This window comes from Ambystoma mexicanum, chromosome 11 (genome assembly GCF_040938575.1).
Source record: "Ambystoma mexicanum isolate Mex_15411 chromosome 11, UKY_AmexF1_1, whole genome shotgun sequence".
NCBI classification, from domain to species: Eukaryota; Metazoa; Chordata; class Amphibia; order Caudata; family Ambystomatidae; genus Ambystoma; species Ambystoma mexicanum.
The window spans coordinates 60121957-60148896 of NC_090934.1; the positions used below are offsets into that span (position 1 = coordinate 60121957).

Genomic DNA, 26940 nt, shown 5'->3' on the forward strand with positions numbered 1-26940 from the left:
ATCTGCCAACATTTAAAAGTCTATTTTCAAAATTTGCTATAAGAGTTAGTGACCAATTTCACCCATTCTTTAGGCATCCTGTGACCCTGAGACTCTTTAAAGTGCCAGAACGATTCAGTGGGCCCAATTGTGAAAGATTTGCACCTGTGGAGGAAATATAGAGATGGGTGGAACCCCTTTGAGATGGCCTGGGGCAAATCTTTGAGAATCGCTCTTAGACATCCCAGCGAGTCTCCAGGAGCCTTCAAGGCTACCCTAGTTTTAAGCTTTGTTGATAAGGTCTAAGATAGCGGCTGCAAATCACAGTTGCTAACGGGTACCTCTGATTTGGTCCAGTGCAAATCTTTGAGAATCAGGCCCAGAGCATTAGGCTCTCAGCACAGGGTACTCAGCTAAGAGGAGTGCACAGAAGAAATGGTACCTGATTCTCAAAGATTTGCACTGGAGCGAATCAGCGATGCCCGTGAGGATTTCTAAGTTGAATCAGTGGTCTTATACCGGATCCACAAGGGCTAAAACCGCAACATCTCTGAGATGATCGTCTCGCGAGGATAGCTCAGGGGCAACGCGCTTGCCTTGGAAGCAAGATGACATGGAGCAACACAGGTTCCGGGTCCGCGCTTATAAACCTCTGGGTATTAACCGCATTATAAATAACCAATCATTTCATGCTAAGCAAGTGCGATTCTCAAAGATTTTGCCGGAGGTTATCTCAGAGAAGCTCCAGGAACCTCCAGGTTTGCCCCAGTTTAAGCCTTTGTGGATCTGGTATAAAGCCGCAGGTGCAACGGGCAACGGCCATCTTTGATTTTCCCCAGAGCGAAATTTTGAGAATCCGGCCCATCATCTCAGCTTAGCTTCTAGAACTTTCGGAGTATTGTGCAATGCTGCATGAAGGCACATCACTGCCCCAGTGTGCAGAGCTGGGGATTACTGCAGCAGCTGCCCTGGGGAAAATTGGGCAAGAGGTCCACACGAGTGGTAGGGGGCGGGGGCGGGGCATCGAGACAATCCTGGTGAACTGGAAGAACTGAGGAGGGGATAGGGAAATGGAAGGGGAAAGCAGGAAGTCGAAGAGAAGAGCGAAGTGGCAGAGAAGTGAAGGGTGAGCAGGTTCTGCCCAACAGAAGGGAAGGGACGTGTGCAGGGGGAAAATCAGGGAGAACATTGAATGTGCAGGAGGGGCACTGACACATGTTAACATAATACAGCATCCAGGGCCCAGACTACAGACATTGTGCACTGGTGGAAGTGCAAAGTTTCACCGTTTGCCCTAGTGCAAAAAACCTTGGAGACGTATTAGAAAACAAGTTCACTGTGACAAGTGTAATTTTTCATAGTATAAGCACTAGAGCAAAATCCACCCGAGTGCCAAAAACCTGCACTTTCAATGCATGTTTGCACCAGTGCAAAGTTTGCCCTATTTTTATAAATACCAAGACATATTAGAGAACTATTGCACCTCGGCAAGTGCAGTTTGGCATGGTATAAGCACATGGGCAAAGATTGACCTTGGGCGAAAAAGATACATTTTCACTGCTTTTTTGCACCAGGGCAAAGTTTGCCCCAGTGCTAATACGGAATGGTATTAGCACTAGGGCAAACTTTTCCCTAGTGAAAAAACACATAAAAAATGTATCTGTTTTGCACTATGGCAATTTTTGCCCCGCTGCTTATACATGCCAAACTACACTTCCCATGATGCAATGGTTTTCTAATATGTCCCAGTGTTGTAAAAAAATAGGCCAAACTTTGCCCTAGTGATAATACCATGTGATTTTGCACTTGCACCGGTGCAAAGTTTCTGTAATGGGGCCCCTGATGGGCTAAATGTGTTGCTTTCATTTTGAGAAAACGTTGAAAGGAGATGCTTGTTCCATTCTTTAAGTAATGGCTTCAAAATGCAATGCTTGCTATATATCTGTGTGGACCTACAGAACACGCTAACAACACATGGTATCATTGGGTGCTTTTCTAGCGCTTTGCAACATTGTGAAGCAGCTTCAAAGCACTGAGAGTGAAGAAGCAATACAGAGGAGCAGTAAAAAGACAAATGGACCGAGACAACCAAATGTGATGTAATGGGGGATGCACATGTGTTTTCTAATGTGTAAGGCCCCTTCACAGCGCTGAGGGTGAAAATGAAGGAGGGGGCGGGGGTAGTGGAGAATGATATGATATGATCGTTTATTTATATAGCATCTATACACAATGTGTTTCAAAGCACTTCAAGGCAAGGGAGGGAACAGGGGAAAATACAATGACATTCTAACAGGCCATGAACAGTAAGGATGGGAAATTAAATATCATACTTGGCTTGACGACATTTCAGATAGTGCTGGAGGGGAGGGGGAGGAAAAAAACAAGTAAAGGGAGGGGGGAGGAGACAGGCGAGGTTGCTATCATACTAGGTCGAGGGAAAATTCTGATTGAGTAAGTGTATAGAAGAAAGTAAGGGGAGGAGATAAGAAAAGGGAGAAAGGGAGAAAGGGGGCAAGAAAGGGAGAGGAGGAGAGAACAGAGAGTAAGCAGTCAAAAGAGTGGAGAAGCAAGAGGGGAGAGCGAACACAATTGCAGAAGTCAGTAGTAACACATAATGTTGCACATCAAGATACCAGATGAAGATGGGAACAGCATGATTCAGGGCCACCATGAGTACAAGATGCAAAGGAAGTCCAGCAAGAAAGTTGAGAAAGGGTGATGCACCGTGAATGAATGAAGTCCATAAAAGTCAAATCCAGCATTGGCCACAAGACGGTGATGGTGAAACCAGAATGTATCAGGACAGACTAGTGCAGCAAAACAAAGCAAGTCTGTGGGCCGAATTGTCTACACGTGCGGGGTGGTGGGGACGAGGGGGCTCTTCCCCTTTATCCCCATCACCGGTGTATGCCCAGTTATAGAGGAGAGATAAGAGAGTGAGCCTGGAGTCCTGGCCAGGTGGGAGTAGGTTTCAGTAGGCAAGTTCCATACAGGGAATACAGCTTATTCTCTGGTGCCCGAGCAGTCCTTGGGCCCTGCCAGCATCCTCATGGGCTGTTGCTTGGCTCTGCTAGCAATGACCTGCATCTGTGCCATCCCTTCCTAACAACCCTCCCTGTGTTTAGCTGCCAATTTATATTAATACATGGCAGAAGGAAAGGGTGCATGGGTGTAATTTTAGGGCGAGACAAGGGTGTTTGTCCCACCCAACTTTTGTGACACGCCATTGTGTCCCACTCATTTGGCAGGGGCCCCTTTCCTTTAGATGTCTTGTTCCACAAAACATTTTTAGCAAAGTCACTCAACTAGTAGGGTGACTAGACATCCCGGTTTTGCAGTCTGTCCACGCTCACCCCCTTCCCGAGAGTTTTTAAAATTTAAATAGGTAAAGGGTATGTGACAACAATTATAATCAACTACGACACACACACCGCTAACTGATTGTGCCACAGCGACCAGCTTGGAGCTGATTACCAGCAGCAAGCGCCGTAAAATCAATCACCGCCTGCTCAGACCGCCTCACTATCCCCAGATACAAACACCAAAAAGCCGGAGGGTGCAGCTTCCCCGTGATCGCTGCTAAACAATGGAACTCCTTACCCCTGGCGTTGAGATCAGACCACTCCCTCTGGTCCTTCCGCAAAGGCCTCAAAACCTCGCTCTTTCCTCAAGATATCGAGAAGAACCACAACCTATAGCTCTTCCAACTCCTCCATACTAATGATTCTTGCTTCCCACAACAAACTGTATTTACTTTATACATTTTTTACTACGCTTGACCCCTGATCTCGCAGCCCCGTGTAACTTGCAACTACTGTAACCTAACTTAACATGTATCTACTGTAACCATACTCTTTCGTAACAGCGACCAGATGCCTCCGGGTTAGCTGCGATAAACAAATGTCAAAATAAATAAATAAATACATCACAACAAAAGCTCCTTTTAGATTAACATGCCAACATTCACAGCCAAAACCGTGCAATTTACAATAAATTTGATATATTATTTGTATAAAGGAACAGTGCTGGAAATGGTTTGGGGTGCGAAGGTGGGGGCGTGTTGGGGGGTAATGGGTGGGCTGTGAAGGGGTAGTTCTTCTTTAAGTTGTTTGCCATCCCGGTCTTTCTTCTTGATAATCTGGTCCCCGTCCAGCAGGGGGGACTCAGTTATTATAGGGGTGCATCGCAGTTTATTGGGTTGCCCTACCAGCTCTTGGTACAGAACTTTGCTGAAATTACACAGCTGCTGGACTGCTACAGTGATTACACAAATGAATCTTAGCAAGCTGGGCACCCCTGTTTGTATGTGGTTGGGTGTGTAGTGGGATATCACAATGAAAGGGGAGCCACATCTTTCGGGTACGCTGGGAAAAGATGAGACGTGGCACTGCGATTCGAGAAAAACAGGAAGGAAGGGTGCACACCTGTGTTTGTTTTTGGTGTGAATTGTGCATTGCACTGGTGTGCAAGGAAGACATTCCCCTGCCGGAACGATTCCATATAAACTTCCAATGGGGAATAAACAGTGCATAACACATGGTTTCCCTTGTCACTGTGTCTTTTATGTTTGTGTACATGTGCAGGCCCGTTTCTTGGCCCGGGCGAGGCGGGCAGCTGCCTGGGGCGAAATGTCCCAGGGGCACAATTGTCCCGTCCCTGCCCCTGGCTGGAGGGGTTCACATGTCTTGGTTTGTTGGGCAGCGATTGCTGCGGGCAGAGAGTTCGGCAGCGCTCTAGCAGGTACTGGCGCTGCCTCTTCGGACTGTAATGTCACATAGTACGCAAGTACTACGTGACATTACAGAAGTCAGACAAGGCTCCCTCTAAGCACTTGACTTTCGCGCCATTTGGGGTGGGGGTAGGCTGGGGTGGGGGCATGACAGGGCGCCTTTCCTGATGGCTGCCCACCTTTGCTGCTGCCTGCATCCTGTTCTCGAGAGGGCTGCTTTCCTTTCGGCGTTCCTGGCAGAAACATTTCTTTTCATCTCTGACACATTTTTGTGCTCGGTGCACCGCTTCATTAGAAAGAAGGTAGGTGCCATGTTTGTTTTGTTATGCCTTTGTTTGTGTTTTCCCTGTCGGAGCCGTACTATGCATGATTGCTCTCGTGTGCGTGTACTGAGTGTGTGTTCGTGTCAGCGCGAAAGTATGAGAGTGTGCGTTTTCACTGGTCACCTTTTCCCACTGTCGTGCCCCCACTGGTCCCTGTGTCCCAATGTGTGCCCCCACTGTGTCCCCTGCCCCCACTGGTCCCCTTTTCCCACTGTTGTGCCCCCACTGGTCCCCATGTCCCACTATTGTGCCCCCACTGTGTCCCCGTGTCCCACAGTTGTACCCCCACTGTGTCCCATGTCCCAATGTGGTGCCCCCACTGGTCCCCATTTCCCAATGTGGTGCCCCCACTGGTCCCTGTGTCCTAATGTGGTGCCCCCACTGTTTTCCCATGTCCCACTGTGTGCCCCCACTGGTCCCCATTTCCCACTGTGGTGCCCCCACTGGTCCCCGTGTCCTAATGTGGTGCCCCCACTGTTTTCCCATGTCCCACTGTGTGCCCCCACTGGTCCCTGTATCCTAGTGCCCCCACTGGTCCCTGTGTCCTACTGTGTGCCCCCACTGTGTCCTAATGTGTGCCCCCACTGGTCCCTTTTCCCACTGTTGTGCCCCCACTGGTCCCCGTGTCCCACTGTGTGCCCCCACTGTGTCCCCGTGTCCAACTGTGTGCCCCCACTGTGTCCTAACGTGTGCCCCCACTGGTCCCTGTGTCCCGATGTGTGCCCCCACTGGTCCCTGTGTCCCACTGTGTGCCCCCACTGTGTCCTAATGTGTGCCCCCACTGGTCCCCTTTTCCCACTGTTGTGCCCCCACTGGTCCCCGTGTCCCACTGTGTGCCCCCACTGTGTCCCCGTGTCCCACTGTGTGCCCCCACTGTGTCCTAACGTGTGCCCCCACTGGTCCCTGTGTCCCGATGTGTGCCCTCACTGGTCCCTGTGTCCCACTGTGTGCCCCCACTGTGTCCTAACGTGTGCCCCCACTGGTCCCTGTGTCCCACTGTGTGCCCCCACTGTGTCCTAATGTGTGCCCCCACTGGTCCCTGTGTCACACTGTGTGCCCCCACTGTGTCCTAATGTGTGCCCCCACTGGTCCCTGTGTCCCAATGTGTGCCCCCACTGGTTCCCGTGTCCCAGTGTACACCCCCACTGGTCCCTACCCCCACTGGTCCCCTTTTCCCACTGTTGTGCCCCCACTGGTCCCCGTGTCCCACTGTGTGCCCCCACTGTGTCCCCGTGTCCCATCGTGTGCCCCCACTGTGTCCTAACGTGTGCCCCCACTGGTCCCTGTGTCCCGATGTGTGCCCCCACTGGTCCCTGTGTCCCACTGTGTGCCCCCACTGTGTCCTAACGTGTGCCCCCACTGGTCCCTGTGTCCCACTGTGTGCCCCCACTGTGTGCCCCCACTGTGTCCTAATGTGTGCCCCCACTGGTCCCTGTGTCCCACTGTGTGCCCCCACTGTGTCCTAATGTGTGCCAATGTGTGCCCCCACTGGTTCCCGTGTCCCAGTGTACACCCCCACTGGTCCCTACCCCCACTGGTCCCCTTTTCCCACTGTTGTGCCCCCACTGGTCCCCGTGTCTTTGTTGGTTGTATATACTGCATCCTGTGCCATGTTCATGGTCTCCTGGTTGGTGTGCCCAGTCCTCATTATCTGCAGCCTAAGTGGGACTGGGGCATACAATTGTTTTGGGCACCAATGAAAAGGTGGCCCACCGTTGGAAATGGCAATTCATTCCTTGTGTGACAGACTGTTTGACTTTGGGTAGGAGTCCCTTAAAGGTGTAGTTTAGGAGTGGCACGCAGGGTGTGGTGGGAGTGGCGTGCGGTGGGAGTGGCGTGCGGGGTGCGGTGGGAGTGGCGCGTGGGATTGGGTGTGGGGGGGCGCATTCCTAGTGTTTCACTCTGGGCACCAAATGGACTAGAAACTGCCCTATACATGTGTGTGTGGGGGTGTAGGGGGCGGTCGCTGTGCATGTGATAATGTGCAGGGTTAAAAGTGCCCCTTTCATATAGGTGTTCAGATAAGACAGGATTTGAAAGGGAGACCCGAACAGTGATGGAGCCAAATAAGAGGCGCTAAAACCATGAAGCATTTCACCCCTATGGGCTCAAATAAGCTTGCTCACACCCGCCGTCCCAGCCCTTCCCTTACGGATCACACCTTAAAGCTTTAGATCTCTCTAGGCAGAACGGCAAACTCAGTAAGCACCTTATCGAAAGATGGAGATTTGAAAAGACCCCACTAAAACCCCTCATCCGTGTGTGAACATGCACAGTTGTGCACATGGGCGTGTAGACGCGCCCGTACACACGCACATTTTCCTTCTACCCGACCAGCAGTTGCTGAGCCTGTTTCCTCTAGTGATTCTACATCCTGGGCTGATTCGTGGAATTATTCGCATGGAAAATAGGGTACTTGCGCGACAAAACTGCGTGCAAAACTGCGTTTGTCGATTCATGGAATTTAATGTGCAGTACTTTTCCTGGACTTGCGTGGAGTTTGCGAAGGCTCGGCTGCGTGGAGTTTACGAAGGCTCGGCACATCTCTGGAGCCGTCAAGGGCCTTCCGTGAGACTCCCCACAGAACGTGGCCGTGCCTTGCACAGAGGGCTGGGAAGACAGCAGAACACCAAAAATGGGGAAGAACTTGCTAAAAAGTGGGCGTTCCAAGGGACGGCCTGCAGACAGTCCCTCGCAAGCCCATAATGTATTTATTTATTTATTTCAGTTTTTATAGGGCGCTCCATACCCGTAGGACTCAGAGCGCTGCATGAAAGAGAAAGAGAGTCTAAAGTCCAAAAAAAGAAAAGTTTATTCAGGTAGGTTCAAAAGAAATGTTAATCATTTTGTCATTTATAGGCAAGTGATAAAACTTTGTATTTTATCCCTTGCACAGCACAAGATTCATTTATGGATTCGATCGCGCAACCCCTCGGCCAGGAAATGGCCATGCAAGTCCTTCATACTATCCGCCACCCTAAGGCAGGCGTAAGTACACTTGCGCATAGGGATCGCAGCGCGGAAGTGGGTTTGCATGTCTGATTTCTGGGTGCGTGTACGCAACCGTGGTACCAATCCAATTTAGGGGTGCACATACGCAGGGTAGCAGGGTGCAGGAATGGATTACGGGGGTTCGCATGCAGATTTTTCTAGATTGCAACCGAGTTCTGATTTTTCAAATGCATGTTGTCAGGGTGCCGGATACAGTTACAGGGGACCCGGCGCAGGGTCCCCAAGATGCAGGCCTGCTTGCAGGGACCCCACGCACTGTTTGAAGGGGTGTGTATTCACACCTGGGTGAGCACGCAAAGGTAGCTGTTCTGGCTGTTTTTGCTTTATGAGGGTGTGTCGGGGCGTTCCGGGCACCACTTGTGAATACGGTTACTTTTACGCAGTAAATTCCGTGAATACGCGGGGTGTGCATTTTTTCATTCTGCGCCCAGGCTCGCGCAGTGTCCTTCTCGGCATGCAGCCCCTGCAGAAGTTCTGTGCACATTTCCATGAATCGGGCCCTCTGTCTTTAGGGATATCAAGTGGTAGGCAAAGTTGCCCTCACATGGTGAGGGTACCTGACGAGGATGAAGAGGTTGAAGGGTGGGGCATGACTAGAAAGGGATGGAAAGAACAGCAGTGGGTTCAGGAACACATTGGTACTTTGGCTACTAGTATCTTGCTCATCTGCCTTTGGCCAGGAGGCCTGCTTCGCTTTCCTAACACGCAATCTGTTTCCTCCAACGCTGTTCGCAAAATGCATCATTGGGCATCATTGGGCATCATTGGGCATGCTTTATTTGTAAAACATAGCTTTGATGAGAACGGGCGGTTGCCTTGTGAAGCCACATCCAGATAAGGGTGCGTTGCCGGGTTGGGGGTCACTTTACTGAAGGAATGATTCCATGGTAAAGGGTTATGCTTTCTGTTTAAATAAATAAATACATAAATAAACACATAAATGGGGTTCATGTGGGTGTCTCTGTGCAATGGGAGTGAGGGTTGACAAGTGACAGAAAGGGGGATGGAGGGGAGCAGAAAAAGGGGTTGTAGAAAGATTATCGTGAAATAGATAATTCCATATATGTTTCAATCAGCAAACAAGGAAGGAAATCACGTCATGGCTCTTCTCCCACCCCACAGGCCTATCAGTGGCACAGGCTGGCTCTTCGCCCCTCCCCCCCATCCTGACTGGCTTATCAGTTGCACAGGCTGGCTCTTCTCCCGCCCCACTGGCCTACCAGTTGCACAGGCTGGCTCTTCTCTTGCCCCACTGGCCTATCAGTTGCACAGGCTGGCTCTTCGCCCCCCCCCCTACTGGCCTATCTGAGGCAGAGGCTGGCTCTTCTCCCCACCCCCCCCCCGTCCTGACTGGCCTATCAGTGGCACAAAAACAGAAAGGAGCAGGGAAACTCCAAACTCTGGACCAGAGTATTATAGTGCCACAGGAATCCGGAAAGAAATGTCCAGAGAGCAAAACTGTGTTACTTTAAAATTGTATCCATTTTATTTAATTATGATACAAAAATTTAACAAATAATCATTTAATGATATAATACTTTAAAGAGCATATTATGACATATCACAGCAAAAGGTGGTACATATAAAACATGGCTAAAATTAGACCATCAAACAAACCATTCGTAGTGCAGCATTCAACCCATACAACATTCATCGTGACAATCATCCAAACAACAATAGCTAAAAAAACAATAGCTAAAAAGGACAAAATTACTCAAAGGTGGGGAGTGAGCACAATCATCTCAACCCAACTAATAATTTGAATATATATTATTTTGATTTTATAAGAGCAGAAAACCATACAAATAAAAGAAAAAAGAATGTTTTTGTTTGTTAAAACAGTCTATCACAAGGGCAGATCTATATCAGTGGCACAGGCTGGCTCTTCTCCCACCCCACTGGCCTATCAGTGGCACAGGCTGGCTCTTCGCCCCTCCCCCCCATCCTGACTGGCCTATCAGTTGCACAGGCTGGCTCTTCTCCCGCCCCACTGGCCTACCAGTTGCACAGGCTGGCTCTTCTCCCACCCGACTGGCCTATCAATGGCACAGGCTGGCTCTTCTCCTAACCCACTGGCCTATCAATGGCACAGGCTGGCTCTTCTCCTGCCCCACTGGCCTATCAATGGCACAGGCTGGCTCTTCGCCCCCCCCCCCCCTACTGACCTAACTGAGGCAGAGGCAGGCTCTTCTTCACCCTTCCCCCATCCTGACTGTCCTATCAGTTGCACAGGCTGGCTCTTCTCCCGCCCCACTGGCCTATCAGAATGGCACAGGCTGGCTCTTCTCCTGCCCCACTGGCCTATCAATGGCACAGGCTGGCTCTTCTCCTGCCCCACTGGCCTATCAATGGCACAGGCTGGCTCTTCGCCCCCCCCCCCCCTACTGACCTAGCTGAGGCAGGCTCTTCTTCACCCTTCCCCCATCCTGACTGTCCTATCAGTTGCACAGGCTGGCTCTTCTCCCGCCCCACTGGCCTATCAGTTGCACAGGCTGGCTCTTCTCCTGCCCCACTGGCCTATCAGTTGCACAGGCTGGCTCTTGTCCCGCCCCACTGGCCTATCAGTTGCACAGTCTGGCTCTTGTCCCGCCCCACTGGCCTATCAGTTGCACAGGCAGGCTCTTGTCCCGCTCCACTGACTAATAAGTTGCACAGGCTGGCTCTTCTCCTACTCCACTGGCCTATCAGTTGCACAGGCTGGCTCTTCTCCTGCCCCACTTGCCTATCAGTTACACAGGCTGGCTCTTGTCCCGCCCCACTGGCCTATCAGTTGCACAGGCTGGCTCTTGTCCCGCTCCACTGACTAATCAGTTGCACAGGCTGGCTCTTCGCCCCCCCCCCCCTACTGACCTAGCTGAGGCAGAGGCTGGCTCTTCTTCCCCCTTCCCCCATCCTGACTGGCCTATCAGTTGCACAGGCTGGCTCTTCTCCCTCCCCACTGGCCTATCAGTTGCACAGGCTGGCTCTTCTCCCGCCCCACTGGCCTATCAATGGCACAGGCTGGCTCTTCTCCTACTCCACTGGTCTATCGGTTGCACAGCTGGCTCTTCTCCTACTCCACTGGCCTATCAGTTGCACAGGCTGGCTCTTCTCCTTCTCCACTGGCCTATCAGTTGCACAGGCTGGCTCTTCTCCCACCCCACTGGCCTACCAGTTGCACAGGCTGGCTGTTCTCCTACTCCACTGGCCTATCAGTTGCACAGGCTGGCTCTTCTCCCACCCCACTGGCCTATCAGTTGCACAGGCTGGCTCTTCTCCCACCCCACTGGCCTATCAGTGGCACAGGCTGGCTCTTCGCCCCCCCCCCTACTGACCTAGCTGAGCAGAGGCTGGCTCTTCTTCCCCCTTCCCCCATCCTGACTGGCCTATCAGTTGCACAGGCTGGCTCTTCTCCCGCCCCACTGGCCTATCAGTTGGATAGGCTGGCTCTTTTCCTACTCCACTGACCAATCAGTTGCACACGCTTGCTCTTCTCCCACCCCACTGGCCTATCAGTGGCACAGGCTGGCTTTTCTCCCACCCCACTGGCCTATCAATGGCACAGGCTGGCTCTTCCCCCCCCCCCCCCCTACTGACCTAGCTGAGCAGAGGCTGGCTCTTCTTCCCCCTTCCCCCATCCTGACTGGCCTATCAGTTGCACAGGCTGGCTCTTCTCCCGCCCCACTGGCCTATCAGTTGGACAGGCTGGCTCTTTTCCTACTCCACTGACCAATCAGTTGCACACGCTTGCTCTTCTCCCACCCCACTGGCCTATCAGTGGCACAGGCTGGCTTTTCCCCCACCCCACTGGCCTATCAATGGCACAGGCTGGCTCTTCGCCCCCCCCCCCCCCTACTGACCTAGCTGAGCAGAGGCTGGCTCTTCTTCCCCCTTCCCCCATCCTGACTGGCCTATCAGTTGCACAGGCTGGCTCTTCTCCCGCCCCACTGGCCTATCAGACAGACAGGCTGGCTCTTTTCCTACTCCACTGACCAATCAGTTGCACACGCTTGCTCTTCTCCCACCCCACTGGCCTATCAGTGGCACAGGCTGGCTTTTCTCCCACCCCACTGCCCTATCAATGGCACAGGCTGGCTCTTCGCCCCCCCCCCCCCTACTGACCTAGCTGAGGCAGAGGCTGGCTCTTCTTCCCCCGTCCCCCATCCTGACTGGCCTATCAGTGGCACAGGCTGGCTCTTCTCCTGCCCCACTGGCTTATCAGTGGCACAGGCTGGCTCTTCTCCTGCCCCACTGGCATATCAGTTGCACGGGCTGGCTCTTCTCCCACGTCACTGACCTATCAGTTGCACAGGCTGGCTCTTGTCCCGCTCCACTGACCAATCAGTTGCACAGGCTGGCTCTTCTCCCACCCCACTGGCCTATCAGTGGCACATGCTGGCTTTTCTCCCACCCCACTGGCCTATCAATGGCACAGGCTGGCTCTTCGCCCCCCCCCCTACTGACCTAGCTGAGGCAGAGGCTGGCTCTTCTTCCCCCGTCCCCCATCCTGACTGGCCTATCAGTGGCACAGGCTGGTTCTTGTCCCGCCCCACTGGCCTATCAGTTGCACGGGCTGGCTCTTGTCCGACCCCACTGGCCTATTAGTTGCACAGGCTGGCTCTTCTTGTCCTGCTCCACTGGCCTATCAGTTGCACAGGCTGGCTCTTGTCCCGCCCCACTGGCCTATCAGTTGCACGGGCTGGCTCTTGTCCCGCCCCACTGGCCTATCAGTTGCACAGGCTGGCTGAATGAATGGAGTTATGGACTCAACCTTTTGGCTCACTGGAGGGGAGATTGATTTCTGATTTATGGTAGAGTCGAAGGTTCGGTGCAGATCGTGAGGTAGCAGGCCGGGGGCACATTCTGCGGTTCTCACCAGTCTGTGCTAAGAGGGGGGTCTGGGGTCTGGTCGGTCCAGGGGGACACATATTTACCTGAGGACCATCCCTAGAGTGTGGGGTAGGCACACTCCCACCCTTACGCTCAAGTAGGTAATTGATGACATAATGATGACCTAATGGTGATGGGATTGATGATGTAACAGTTAATGATGATTTATGGAGTTGTAGCATTTCAGTGTTGTGTGAAATGTAATAAATGTGGCCTAATGCCTTCCTAAGAGTATCTGTGTCCCTCACTGACGCTGCCGCCGGCGTCACCCCCTTGTTTTTCAGTCCTTGTCTCTCCGCCTCCTCCCTAGCGACCCTCCTGTGTGCTTGCACTCCAGTACCAGGATCAGAACGTCCTCTCTAGAGACCATCCTGGCTTGTTATTCTGTCCCCACCTCACCACTTCCTCCCCATGGACCGCTCATGATTTCCTGCCTTGCTCTTCCTGCATCCCCGACACCACCCCGGGGACCACTCCGAGTTTCTTGTACTCCGTCACCACCTCACTGCTTCCTCCCGGTGACCCCTTCTAGTGTCTGACCATCATTTCTTCCATCTGTTTTTCTCTGATTGCCTCCTTGGCATTCATGTGAACCCGAGGGGCCGGAGGCTGCCTCCTGACAGGACCATCATTACAGAACATCCATGCATCCTGCGCTGCAGCTTAGCCCGCGCCACTGCAGGATGCTCTGAGCTGCCTTAATGGGCTCTGTCACGCAACCTGTACTAGACATTCATTTGAACCCGAGGGGTGGTGATGTCAAAGGTGGGCACAAGCCGCTTTCAAGACCAGAGGAGGGAGTGTGTTTTCAATAGAAAACATACGCAGGCCTAGGATTGGGTGCGGTCATTATTGCACACAAAGGGGGCATGAGGGGCTTAGAATATGTATGTTTGGAAACTCCTGGCCACAGTTTTGTATCACAGTGAGGTATCTCAGTGGGTTAATGGTTCTGCTGCAGAGAGAAGTGTATAGGCTCCATTCCCTCCTCCATAGGATAGCTCAGTGGAGTAGTGTGCTTGTCGTGGATATTGGCATTTAACCCCCAACTCAGAGGCTGAAGTCCCTGCACCAGAGCTCACCAAGTATGTGCACCTGCTGTAGAGATCTGGCAATAGCCCGAAGGCTGGGGATTTGTATCAAATGGTCCTGCTGCACAGATTCTGTGCCTAATCCATGGGCCATAGATTCCCACCGTTGCAATCCAGCTCTGTTTGTTGATGCCCCTACTGCATAGATAAGTATGTTAAGTGGAGGTTACAGGCCCCAATCCCAGTTTGATAGCTATGTGGGTTAATGTATCAGATGCAGAGATTATTGTGTAATTTGCAGCCCCCCCGCCCCTGCCATCCGGTTAAACCCTATACGATGTCCCAGTTGCTTAAAGGCCATTTGCTGAGTTTAGCATTTAATTATTTATTATATAACGTTTGAACTAGGATTAAGAGACAGACTACGGCTCTGTATGAGGTACATATACAAAATCAAAACATGGTGCAACAATACCAGACAAAATAATATGCCTTTTCGAATCGTATTTTAAATCACACAATATTCAGTGTAAAAGAAATGAATGGTAAATAAATTAAAGAAAAACACACATTTGAAACTGTTCATATATGGGATAAAAAAGAAAAGAGTGTTTTTTAATGGAGCAGGTCATCATTACCTTCAAAGTGATCTTGAGCAGCACAGGTGTCGAGAATGAGAAAAGTCCCCCCAGAAGAACTGTTTAGGTTTGTTTCTCCTCGATATCCCGCCAGCCGAAGGGCGCCTACCCCCCCCCCCCGACCCCCCCACACACGCCTGACATATTCTGAACATGTCTTTAAGCCTTGTCACTGCAGCCATGCACATTGCTTTTATAAATATTGCCCTATAAATAAAACATGTTGTTTTAATAACCTTTTTACTTTTTAAAGTTTTGCATTATTCAAAGTGTAGGGGACTTGCAGTCCAGTGTATTCCTAACGCTTATCAATTTCAACCTTTGCCCTTCATCAGGGAGGAAGTCCTAGTAAGTGTCCCCCAATTACCTCCATGTTCACATCCTTTAACCATTACCCTAACAGTTATCTTACACCATACCGTACCTTACCCCTAACCGTAACCCTTAGCGTAACACTACAAGTAACCCTGAACCTTACATTAACACTGACACTAAACCCAGCCCTTACCCTGACACTAAACCTTATCTTAAAAGTAACCTTTAACTTAAACCTAAACCTAAGGGGACCAGATTTAAAAAATAAAAAAATAGGACAGGCCATAGACATAGAGGTAGGACGAACATAAATAAAAATGTAGTCCTACTATTATGTCGCTGGCCTGTTGCTGGGGGCGGGGAGGGAGAGGGTGTGCTCACAGGCACACTGCTGTCATTGGAAGAGAGTGTCTGGGGAGGGGAAGGGGGAAGAAATGGGGAGTGAAATGCTTTTCACCCCCCCCCCCCCTTATTTGTGCAGGAAGAGTTGCGCCGGGACCTGATTTCGGGATTTCAAAATTGGGTCCCGGCAAAAACCGGGTCCGTATGCACCCACCATTGCAATCCCCAGACGGGGTTTGCAAAATGAAAAAACTCCCAGAACCCCAGGACGGAGGGTGATTTCCCCAGACTGTCCCAGTAAAACGGGACGTCTGGTCAACCTACCTAACCTTACCCTAACCCTTAACTCAGCACTAACCCTAACCGTTTCCATAAATCTAATCCGATCCCAAACACTGTACTGTATGAAAAAGGCACACTATAAAGATGGGTGAGTAGTGGAGGAAAGACCCTCGGCTGGTATGTGACATGAAAGGAATGAGCACTGTGTAACTGAGTACCACTTGCTGAGTGTGTTGTGGTAAAGGTTGAGAATGATTATTGCCTCATTATTGGGCATGATGGATGGTTCCCTCGTTTATAGAATTGCAGCTCCTGGTACCACTCTGGTGTGGACCAGCGCCCTAAAATGGAAAAGAGCTCCCTTAGCCCAACTGGAGCGGGTTCTCTGAACCGAAGACTGAAATGCCTCTGCTGCCATCAGTCATTGTTCCTCCCAGAGCAAAATAAGAGATGAAAACAGCCATTCTTAAGAAAAAAGATACACAGTGATTCAAGTGGCAGTGCGGATTAGTTGCTCATTCCAAGTATGGCGGTGCATGAAAGCATTGACGGTAATGGACGATAATTCTCTTGGACATCATTCCACCGAAAAAGCCCCATGGAATCCAACAGACTCTAAAATACTAATTTACTCCATCACCCCCACTTGTAATCCGCTGGACCAAGTGGCAGTAACAGTAATTCCGTCGGGTGGCATTCCAGTGGATTTACTGCCGGAATACCGCCCAACTCGTAGTGAGGCCCATAGAGTTAGCCATACGTGGCATAGAGCCCTCAGTTCACCCAGCCAAGTCTTAAAAGGGAGAACTCAACGTAGGTTGGTACGTGGAACCTGGGTCTTGAGGGTGTTCCCTACGTGGAAATCCATAGATATGAGAGAGAGAGAGAGAGAGAGAGAGAGAGGAGAGGAGAGGAGAGCGAGAGAGAAAGTGGCTTCCAGGCCTCTGTGTGTGCAGTTCCCTTCCTGCTTTCCATCTCCAAGCAACTGCCACAAGACGTTGTCGAATTTCAAACACAGGTAAAATGCATGTTTTTCATGGAATGCTACTACCAGTTGGTAATGTCATAGTGCCTAGAAGTCCCAAACTGAAAAGACACACCAAGGAGCGGGGACTACATTTCCTGTAGCGCCAACTGTGAGATTGGTCTCCTCCAGGCACTTGGGCTATAGTGCTCATGAACAGTGAGAAAGTGAGGAAGATTGAAGCTGAAGCCTTCGTTTGGCACTGCAAGTTCCAACGCTACTTGTGTAGGCGACCCAAACTCCTCTCAATATCTAGGTGCCCCAAGAGTCTAACATTGTCAGTTCATGTGCCCCAAACATCGCCACTCTTTGAACACACACCCCACGTTCCTCACAAAGTCTGCATGTGTGCCACAGGCGTCTCACTCTACGAGCCCACGTGACCCAGCGCTCCTCACATTACCGACACTTGTCCTCAAGGTCCTTACATTTCAAGCCCGTTTGCCCAAGCCCCCCCTACTTGCTGCTCGTGTGCCCCAAGCCCCTCATTATGTCTTCCCACATACCCACACCCAACACTGTCGATATGCCCTAAGAGTCACACAATAAGCACATACCCCAAACTCCTCACACTACAGCTTCCTCGGCCCCAAGCTCCTCACATTCCATGCCCAGGCAAACCAAGCGTTCTCCTGTCTGTTCATGTACCCCACGCTCTCCACAGCGTGTGGTCTCGGGAGGATAGCTCAGAGGCAACGTGCTCGCCTTGGAAGCAAAACGCTGTGGGGCACCACCGGTTTGATCCCCGGGTCTGCGCCTAGAAACCTCTGGGTATTAAGTGCATTATAAATAACCTATCATATCATATCACACTGCCCATAGCACTCACGCTCCTCATGCTACCTCTCCACACGCCACCATCTTCTCCCAGTGTCTCACACATGCTCATTTGGTTGAACAGGTATTGCAATAGGACCAGGGTAAAGAGAGCAGTGGAAGCCGTCCTACTCTACCCCACAGGAGACAGTACAGCAAAGACCACTCTACCCATGTAGATGAGTATACTGAAAGCCACCCGCATTACCCACCCAGTAGAGAGCAGTGGTTGCCAATCTATTTACCCAGAAGGGAGCAGTAAAAGCCACCCTACTCTACATCACAGGAGAAAGAGCAGTGAACACTACTCTACTCTACCCACCTAGGAGAGATCAGTGAAGCCACACACACTACCCACCCAGTAGAGAGCAGTGGTTGCCAATCTAGTCTGTCTTCTCAGAAGGGAGCAGTGAAAGACATCCTACTCTACCCTACAGGAGATAGAGCAGCAAAGACTACTCTACCCACCTTCGAGAATATAGTGAAAGCCAAGCCACCCACATTACCCACCCATAGGAGAGCAGTGGAAGCCATTCTACTCTATCTCCCCAGGAGAGAGCAGTAGAAGATATCCTACCCTACTCTACAGGAGACAGAGCAGGGGAGACTACTCTACCCACCCAGGAGAGAATAGTGAAAGCCACCCACATTACCCACCCATACGAGAGCAGTGGAAGGCAATAATCTAATCTATGTTCCCAAAAGGGAGAAGTGGAAGCCACCCTAGTCTACCCCAGAGGAGACAGAGCACTGAATACTAGTCTACCCACCTAGGAGAGAGCAGTGGAAGCCACCCTACTCTACCCCACAGGAGACATAGCACTGAATACTTGTCTACCCAGCTAGGAGAGACCACTGGAAGCCACCCTACCCTACCCCACAGGAGACAGAGCACTGAATACTAGTCTACCCACATAAGAGAGAGCAGTGGAAGCCACCCTACTCTACCCCACAAGAGACAGAGCACTGAATACTAGTCTACCCACCTAGGAGAGAGCAGTGGAAGCCACCCTACTCTACCCCACAAGAGACAGAGCACTGAATACTAGTCTACCCACCTAGGAGAGAGCAGTGGAAGCCACCCTACTCTACCCCACAAGAGACAGTGCACTGAATACTAGTCTACCCACCTAGGAGAGAGCAGTGGAAGCCACCCTACTCTACCTCACAGTGGAGAGAGCACTGAATACTAGTCTACCCAGCAAGAAGAGAGGAGTGGAAGCCACCCTACTCTGCCCTACAGGAGACAGAGCACTGAATACTAGTCAACCCACCTAGGAGAGAGCCGTGGAAGTCACCCTACTCTACCCCACAGGATACAAAGCACTGAATACTTGTCTACCCACCTAGGAGAGAGCAGTGGAAGCCACCCTACTCTACCCCACAGGAGACAGAGCACTGAATACTAGTCTACCCACCTAGGAGAGAGCAGTGGAAGCCACCCTACTCTACCCACAGGAGACAGAGCACTGAATACTAGTCTACCCAGCTAGGAGAGAGCAGTGGAAGCCGCCCTACTGTACCCCACAGGAGACAGAGCACTGAATACTAGTCTACCCAGCTAGGAGAGATCAGTGGAAGCTGCCCTACCCTAACCCACAGGAGACAGAGCACTGAATACTAGTCTACCCACCTAGGAGAGAGCAGTGGAAGCCACCCTACTCTATCCCACAGGAGACAGAGCACTGCATACTAGTCTACCCATCTAGTAGAGATCAGTGGACGCCAGCTTACTCTACCCCACAGGAGACAGAGCACTGAATACTAGTCTACCCATCTAGGAGATGGCAGTGGACGCCACCCTACTCTACCCACAGGAGAGAGAGCACTGAATACTAGTCAACCCACCTAGGAGAGAGCCGTGGAAGTCACCCTATTCTACCCCACAGGATACAAAGCACTGAATACTTGTCTACCCACCTAGGAGAGAGCAGTGGAAGCCACCCTACTCTACCCCACAGGAGACAGAGCACTGAATACTAGTCTACCCACCTAGGAGAGAGCAGTGGAAGCCACCCTACACTACGCACAGGAGACAGAGCACTGAATACTAGTCTACCCAGCTAGGAGAGATCAGTGGAAGCTGCCCTACCCCACAGGAGACAGAGCACTGAATACTAGTCTACCCACCTAGGAGAGAGCAGTGGTATCCACCATACTCTAGGCACTCCACACTACCCACCCAGGAGAAAGCAGCGGGAGCCCATCCTCTCTACCTCCCGGTAAGAGAGCAGTGGAAGGCATCCAACTCTACTCCACCAGGGAGAGAGTAGTAGACACCATCCTTCTATGGACGGGCTCTGATGCCTCCCCACCCCCCTTACTCCCAGGTAACAGTAGCTGAAGCCATTTGACCCCCTCCTCTCAAGCCCAAGTGCAAGTAGTTGAAGCAATGTTATTTACACTACCTCAAACCCGGGAGAAAGTAGCTGTGGCCATGGGACACCCACATACCCAGGTGAAATTGGGTAAAGGATGGTAACTCCCACCCCCACATCACCAGGTCGCAGAAGCTGAATCACTGTAACCCCCCTCCCACCTCCGCACACCCGGAGGCTTTGCCCCACACCCATGAGAGGTGGGTGCTCTATGGGCCTTGCACTTCAATAGGAAGATACAGTGGGGTCCCAATAGTGTTGGGAAGTAGCTTTTTGATGATTACTGAGTCTGTGCTGATGGGGGCACCTGTGAGCACTTCTTTGTCAATGCTGAGATGGGCACCTGTGAGCACTGCTGTGCCAATGCTGACATGGGCAACTGGGAGCACTGCTGTGCCAATGCTGACAGGGGCAACTGGGAGCACTGCTGTGCCAATGCTGATAGGGGCAACTGGGAGCACTACTATGTAAATGCTGAAAGGGGCACCTGTGAGCACTGCTGTGCCAAAACTTACAGGGGCACCTAGGAGCACTCCCGGGTCTGTGTTGACAGGGACACCTATAAGCACTGCTGTGCCAATGCTGACAGGGTAACCTATGAGTACTGATGTGTAAATGCTGACAGGGCAACCCATGAGCATTCCTGTGTCTGTGCTGACAAGGGCACTGGTGAGTAGTGATGTGTCAATGCTGACAGTGGCACCTATAGGTACTGCTGTGCCAATGCTGGCAGAGGCACCTATGAGCACTCCCGGGTCTGTGTTGACAAGGGCACTGGTGATTGAGAGCTGACAGGGACACCTATAAGCACTGCTGTGCCAATGCTGACAGGGTAATCTATGAGCACTCCCGCGTCTGTGCTGACAAGGGCACTGGTGACTCAGTGCTGACAGGGACACCTATAAGCACTGCTGTGCCAATGCTGACAGGGTAACCTATGAGTACTAATGTGTCAATGCTGACAGGGCCCCCTATGAGGACTGCTGTGTCAATGCTGACAGTAACACGTCTAAGTACAGCTGTGCCAATGCTGGCTGGGGCACCTATAAGCACTGCTGTATCAATGCTGAAAGGGGCACATGTGAGCACTGCTGTGCCAAAACTGACAGGGCACCTAGGAGCACCCCCGGGTCTGTGTTGACAGGGACACCTATAAGCACTGCTGTGCCAATGCTTGCAGGGCAACCTATGAGTACTGATGTGTAAATGCTGACAGGGTAACCCATGAGCACTCCTGTGTCTGTGCTGACAAGGGCACTGGTGAGTAGTGATGTGTCAATGCTGACAGTGGCACCTATAGGTACTGCTGTGCCAATGCTGGCAGAGGCACCTATGAGCACTCCCGGGTCTCTGTTGACAAGGGCACTGGTGACTCAGAGCTGACAGGGACACCAATAAGCACTGCTGTGCCAATGCTGACAGTGTAATCTATGAGCACTCCCGCGTCTGTGCTGACAAGGGCACTGGTGACTCAGTGCTGACAGGGACACCTATAAGCACTGCTTGCCAATGCTGACAGGGTAACCTATGAGTACTGATGTGTCAATGCTGACAGGGCCCCCTATGAGTACTGCTCTGTCAATGCTGACAGTAACACGTCTAAGTACAGCTGTGCCAATGCTGGCTGGGGCACATATAAGCACTGCTGTATCAATGCTGAAAGGGGCACATAGGAGCACTGCTCTGTCAATGCTGACAGGGACCCCTATGAGTACTGCTCTGTCAATGCAGACAGTGGCACCTCTAAGTACAGCTGTGCCAATGCCGACAGGGGCACCTAATAGTACTGCTGTGTCAATGCTGACACGGGCACTACGAGCACAGCTGGGTCAATGTTGATAGTCGAACCTATCAGCACTGCTGGCTCATTGCTGACAAGGGCACCTATGGGAACTACTGTGTTAATGCTGATAGGTGTACATATAAGCACTGCTGTATCAATGCTGACAGAGGCACATGTGAGCACTGCTGTGTCATTTCTGACAGCGGCACCTGTGAGCACTGCTGTGTCAATGCGCTGGCAGGGCTACATATGAGCACTTGCGGGTTTGTACTGACAAGGGCACTGGTGAGTCAGTGCAGACAGGGACACCTATACGTACTGTAGTGCCAATGCTGACAGGGGCACCTGTGAACACAGCTGTGCCAATGCTGTCAGGGGCTCTTGTGAGCACTGTGGGGGTACACTTTCGCTCACCCCACTTCCGTTAAAGGGGACCCCACTCCAAAAAGACTCAGACGGCTGGTCAAGTCACAAAGGTTTATTTGTCATTCTTTTGCGAAAGGGCCAGACTTCAGCGTCCTTGAGAGAATGGCGAAGTGAGCTGATAAGCAGTAGGTTATATATATTTTAAAATATCATTGGTTCCAATCTCTAGCACGTGCACAGAAAAGGAGTTTACATAAGCATTAGCAGTTAGTCACATAATCTTCCCCCCATCCCTCCTTCGTGCGGAAGAGTTCCTTGTAAACACATTCCTGGGGTGAGCAGATAAGCCTGCAACTCCACAGTCATTACGCCTTCTCTGCATCTCAGGGACCCTCTGGAATTCACATGTGCTGTTCATGACTATTGTGTATCTGTTGTGCCAGGCCTTCACCATCCTTTGGCCTTCCCATCTTCTTGGAATTTGACATCTAATTAACAAGAAAACAAACTTTGCAACACTGCCTAGTCACACGCAATCACCCTTTTCTCCTCTGAGGCTCTACAGGATCCATCTTGCTACAACATGTGCAAGGCCTTACTAATTATTGTACCCACAATGCGGCCCTTTTGCTCATGTTGAGCAAGATTATATGTCAATCTTATTCATAGCCTCCATTTCCTTTAACCACATTATCCGCAAATGCTCCTTTTCCTGATGAGAGGGGGTATTCTGTACCATGTGGGCTGCCCTACTACAGCAATCCATACAACCTCCAATAAGCATTGGAGAACATTGTATGCACAGGCAGCAAACCAGGACTAATCCTATCACTACCAGTATTGGGGTTAGCAACTTCCAGCCAAGATCTTTCAGTAACTTCATCCACCAACTATCTCCGACCCCCTCCTCACAGTGGATTGTATCGTCTATCTTGTGTAACCTGGATATCCCGGACAACACTCCTTTACTTGCTTTGGGAATACACATGCAACAGTGGGAACCCACCATAGTACAAACTCCGCCCCTTTCTGCTGTCAACACATCCAACACGTACCTATTCTGTAATGCAACTAACCGTATGGCCTTCAACTCATATGCAATATTAGTGAGTATATCAGCTGTTTCACTAATCATGGTCTCCACTGCCCTACTTAGTCTGCGTACCTCTTGGGAGTTCAGGAATATTCCTACAGGGAGAGTCATTGCCTTTATTATATCAATAAATATATCCAGATCAGTGTCTGATTGGTCAGGCCCTTTCCTTATCTCTCTCATATACCTGTGTTTAGCATACATTTCTTTTTCGGTATAGATCATAGCAGCAGGTATTATTCTGGCAAAATAATATGTTCCTGAAATGTTTCTGGGATGCCACAAATAAGCGTTTTTGTTACAAACATAACCGTAACCTTCAATCTCACATATACCCCTACTATAACTAGAAAGATCGTATGTTATACTACATCCCAAAATAGTTTCTCCTTTCATTCCCTTGAAACAAATGTTCTTCCTTAAGTACTCTCTGGTTACCATCAAGGGGGGTGGAGGTAATTTCCTTACCCTTGCCTGACCTACAAGGTCTCTTGTAGAGTAGGTTACTCCCTCCTGTTTCATTTTATGAACTATACCTGCTGATATCTCTGACCATTTCATTGAAAAGCACCTGGAAGTATTTGGCATATACCTGTCTAGTGAAAGAACCCTCATCCAAAGCAGAATACAACTGTCAACTTCTGGTACCGCAAAAGCATACGCAGGTATTCCATCCCCTGCATGGCGGGGAACATGACTGCTTATCCAACAGTTTGACAAATTCAACGCCTTCTGTGTTGAATTCATTAAACGTATATATGCATTCTTACTATACTCTTCATCTTTATGACCATCATGCTCATGCCTATCTCTACTGTATACATAATTGATATTGGTGTCATTTGAGGAGTTTGTCACAGGAAACATATTCCTAAATTCATACATTGAAGGGTGTTCCAAATACCATAAAAATATTCCCAGCCCAGTTACCCCAACAATAGCTATACCACATAAAACAGTTCTTTCTTTTGCCATATCTATCCACTCTCACTTTCATCGTTTGATGTTCATGGGATACTTCTGTTCTCATTATTACAATTTACTTTAGCAATTGGCTGGAGCACCTAGCGTTCTATTTGTATGGCAAACCTCCACACTTAAGTTGTCCTAGTTAAAGCTCCAAAGTCTTTGTACCATAAACATACAGGGCACAGCGGCGCCCTTTCCACTGATCATTCCACGTCTCATTGTGCCTTGTCCAGGAGGGCCGCCAAAGGCCCTTCAAGCAACTGCTTGTTGTCTTCAGCAAGGCTGTGCACTGCCCTGACCGACAAAAGAGTTCATGTCTCTGTAACAAACAAAGTTCAATTCACAGTCCTTACTTGTTGCCTGGCACATATACTTTCCGTGATCTTAGGTTGTACCTGAGGACATCCGTTGAGAGAGCGGTCTGGGATGATTCCAACATTGTACCCCGGTTGATGGCAATGGTTCTATTGCAGCAGCTTTCTTCACATGACTTGCATGGTACCAGTGTGGTTTGCCGTCAAATTTCAGTGCTGTCTGCGTTGTCAGCAACACCTGATAGGGTCCTTTCCAGCGCGGCTGCAGGCCACTAGTTCTGTCAAAGGCTTTAATTACAACTCAGTCCCCGGGTTTTACATCATGGCCTGGCACGGTTGGTGGTACTAGGGCCACATCTTTCACCTGCGTATGTATGGAAAGAAGCCTGTTAGTCAATGCAATACAATATTGTTACAACGCTGGCCAGGTTTGTTCAGACAATCTTTTTGGGTTTACAGGAGTACTAATGCTAGGTGGCCGTCCCATCACAATTTCAAATGTGGATAGCCCATGGGTGCATTTGGGCGCTGTTCTCATGCTCAGCAATGCCAGGGGCAAGGCATCAGACTACTTCAAACCTGTTTCTGTGCACGCCTTTGCCAATTTGTTCTTCAATATCTTATTGGTACCCTCAATAATCCCTGCTGACTGGGGGTGGAACACGGCATGGAACCTTTGATCAATCCCCAGTGCTTTGCTTACCTTTTTTCCATCACCTCCCCCATGAAATGTGACCCATTGCCGAACCATAAAAAACTAGGGACGGTGCACAGGGGTACCCAATGTTGCAATATGCATTTTGCAGTCAAGGTAGCACTGTTGTCTCGGAGGGGAAAGGCTTCCACCCATCCCGAGTAACCGCATTTCATTACCAAGCAGTAAGCAAATTTGTTTACATGTTCCACAGGTATATAATCCATGTACACCACTCCATAAGGTTGCGTGGGCAGGTTAGTATGTCCTGCTGGGGCCGGCACACCCTTTCCAACATTGTACATCACACACATTTTGCACTGCTTTGCCCAATGTCTGAAATAGGAACCAATCCTTTTGTTCTCCCAGACAGTTTTTAACACACTTTCCATTTCCAGACACAGAATCCTCAGGTCAAGTAACGTAATCTGCCTGGAACCAAAACCATACCTCAAGAAAAAACTTGGAGGCACCTCCTTCTACCACTTAGCCGCAAAAACCTGGAACAACATCCCGAAAGAAATAAGAAACACCGAAAATCACCTTAAATTTAGGAAATTACTAAAAACCTGGCTCTTCAACACCACAGACTCCAACTGAAAACCGAAACAGAAAGGAAAGGGATGACTAAACAGAAGTGTACACAGACAACTCCCAGAACCGACTGTGGACAACCCGCTATTAGGAGAAGCTTCCACGGCACCTGGACAAAGGACTCTGGGCAGAGTGGAACACAGGCGACACCCATGAAGACAGAGTCAACAACTCACCCCAATCCCACCCACCACCCGCACTCACCCCTCAGTCGCCACCAGGCACCACTGTTGTGGAATCATTCAGAATATTGGCATTCACCACACTACCTTAGCTGGGGACACTTGGCCAATGCACTAGCCATATAAGTGAGGAGTGAAAACAGGTAGGGCTGTGTGGGAGGCTAGGGGGAGGAGGGAGAAAAAAAAGGGGATCCCAAAGGGTGTTCGAACTCAGTTCAGGACAAGGACGCAGGGGTGCTCCCAACCCCACCTTGGGAGATCACAGAACCCAAACACCTCAAAGTTAGGATAAAGATGCCAACTAACCAATTGCACTAACAATTTCCCCCTCTGCATACACCTCTCATACTCCAAACCAAACACAACCACAAACCTACAACACAGCAAACCGCACAAACTTCACTACGTTGCAACAACAAAACAAAAACACACATAGACTTGCATAACAGTACACAACGACTACTGGCCGAAAACACCCCAGGCCCAGCCAACGGACCCACCGGGCTGAGGCTACCAACAGCCCATCACTGCTCTCTTGCACTTTTCCAATTTGCTCCTACTAACCATCCCCCCTCCCTCTTTTAGAGCCGCAAGAGCGCCACGGGACCACTCCGGCGGTGATAGTGTGTGATACAAATGTTTCAAACATATGTTGTCCAAGCTCATTATTTACACAATTTTCTGCTGCATATTTTGCTACCATGTCTGCTAAATGGTTATCCTGGGATACATAATCAAGTACTTTCCGGTGGGCTGAGCATTTTACCACTGCTACCCTTGTGGGTAATGTCAAGGCATCCAGGAGTTCACATATTAATGCTGCATGTTTTACGTTTGTACCTTGCGACATTAAAAATCCCCTTTCGGCCCATAGCCTCTCAAAGTTGGTTATCACCCCATGTGCATAAGCCAAATCAGTGTATATAGTTACACGTTTTCCTTCACTATGTCTAAGCGCTTTCATTACTGCATGCAATTCTAATGCCTGTGCAGATTTCTCTGGTACCTTTCCCACGTCTATTATAGTTTCATCTGTTGTTACTGCGTAACCTGCCACCGTGCCCTCTGAATCTAATTTATAGCAAGACCCATCACAAAACAGTATGACATCTCCATCCTCCAGAGGCCTGTCCTGCAAATCAGTCCTGCCTTTCGTACTTTCTTCTGTCCTAATCACACAATCATGCATTGCTTCACCCCGATT

General features: G+C 50.3%; 1 protein-coding gene across 1 annotated transcript in view; it reads left to right on the forward strand.

Annotated features, from left to right (window-relative positions):
* RIMS3 (regulating synaptic membrane exocytosis 3) overlaps positions 1–26940 on the forward strand; it is a 425581-nt gene that overhangs the window by 81060 nt on the left and 317581 nt on the right. The window lies entirely within an intron of this gene.